Here is a 2,123-nt window from a genome sequence, read left to right as displayed (position 1 = left end):
CCTCACTAAGCACGTGTTTGGTTACGTTCTTAGAGGAGCCTGACCTAGTGGAGCCTGTTTAACCGTATACAGGCTGTAGGCCATGATCTGCATGTCGTTTTGTAGGATGCATCAAGCCCATCTCGCATCCTCCTCATAGTGTAAATTACACTAGGCCAAGCCTGCAACTGGAAAAACGATCGATCTCAGCGTTCCCCACGGGCCTTGCTGAGAATGCTTTAAGTTTCGTGTGGGCCAGTTTCTGCGTGCAGGCCAAGCAACCAAACAGCTGAGTACTTAGCCCGCCAGAGCCTGCTTGGGCTTGATGCACATCTTTCGGTTTTTGAGGTTCTAGAACCTTCCATACCAGTTTTCCCCTTTCTTTCTCATGCTTTTTCATCTTATTTTTTACTTTTTTTCAAATTTTCGGTTTATTTTTTCCTTTTCATTCGCGAACATTTTTGAATTAGCGAACATTTTTTAAAATTGTGAATATTTTGCGTTCATCAAATTCAAATATTGTTGAAAAAAACAAAAAATGCTCATCGAATTTAATGTTTGTTTTATCAAATTCACAAATTGTTCATAAAATTCCAAATATATTCATTGAGATTCAAATTTTGATCATAAAGTTCAAAAAAATCATAAAATTATAAAAATGTCTACTGAATTATCAGTTTCAAAACTTGTTCGGTGAATTAAAAAAACATCCAATTCAAAAATTGTTCATTGAATTCAAAATTTGTTTATCAAATTCACTTTTTTCATCAAGTAAAAAGATGTTCATGGAATTGTAGAATTTCAAAAAAAAAATCATAGAATTCAAAAATTGTTCATCCAATTCAAAATTTCTTCACCATATTCTATTTTGTTAACCAAAAAGAAAAAATAAATATTTTTAGAATTTCATGAATATTGCTTTAATCGACCAACAATTCATGAAATCAATGAAGATTTTTCAATCGATGAACATTTTTTTCCAAATTAGCGAAAAATATCGATTTTGCAACATTGTTTTTTAAAATTTGTAAACATTTAAATTTTTTGAACAGTTCTTAAAATCCATGAACACCTTTTTGAATTCGTGAACATTTGTAAATTTTAGGGTTTTTTCCAAAAATTAATAATATTTTTTGCAAATCTTAAATATGATTTAAATAAGCAAAAAATAAAAAAGAAACAAAAAAGGGTGCCTGCCTTATAGATGAGTTGGCCCAAAAGGGAACGCGGGGAGCTGGGGGTGCACGATTCAGCACTTCGCATCCCGCTTGTCCGTAAATTGGAGGTCCCTTTTGGAGGGAGCTGCTATTTCTACCTTCGTTTCTAAAAATAATATCTATTTGTACCTTTTTGCAAGTCCTAATAATGGCTCGTGGCCCCAAAACGATATTACTATAGCGCGTGTGCTTGTTCGTAGCTACCAACATACTTCTTTCTGTCCGAGCTTGGGTCTTTTCCCAAGGACAAGCCGAGGGTGGTATTGCATGTTCCAGCCAATTACGAGCAACCCTGGATCTACCCACCTCTGAGAGGGCCAAAACTTAACATTGATGCAGTGGCGACACTTGAAAATAGAGGACCGGTGGCAATAATTTGTCGAGACGAGCACGGGCGTTATCTTGGCTCTTCTTCGATCACAGTAAGAGGTGTTTGTGATGCTCCATCTCTTGAATCATTGGCCTGCAGAGAGGCGATGGCCTTGGCAAATGACCTGATGCTCACGACGATCCTTATATCTTCAGATTGTAGAACGGTGGAGAACGACATTCGTTGTGACACGGGCTGGAAACATGGTGCATCCTCAAGGAGATCAAGAACAACAGAGAGAGCTTGAAGGTTGTACTTTTATTCATGAGACTAGAAGTAGGAATTTTGAAGCGTCAAAATTTGCTTTCTTTGGCCTTGATTACACATGTCTGGTTGCTGCAGCCATATGATATTGTAATAGATCCTTTGGACCTTATTAGTCAGTAAACCAACGCGTTTCCCCTAAAAACTTCCTTCCACTAAAAAACGCACATCCATGTAAAAGCAACACACTTCCTCTAGAAGAAAAAAGAGGCCAACAAGTACTATGTTCAAAAAACGAAAGATGGACACGGCAAACGCTCAATGGTTTTTCTCTTCCGTTTTCTCTTTTTTTG

This window comes from Triticum dicoccoides, chromosome 4B (genome assembly GCF_002162155.2).
Source record: "Triticum dicoccoides isolate Atlit2015 ecotype Zavitan chromosome 4B, WEW_v2.0, whole genome shotgun sequence".
Taxonomy (NCBI): domain Eukaryota; kingdom Viridiplantae; phylum Streptophyta; class Magnoliopsida; order Poales; family Poaceae; genus Triticum; species Triticum dicoccoides.
The sequence above is the reverse complement of the archived record's forward strand: the minus strand, read 5'-3'. Positions refer to the sequence as shown.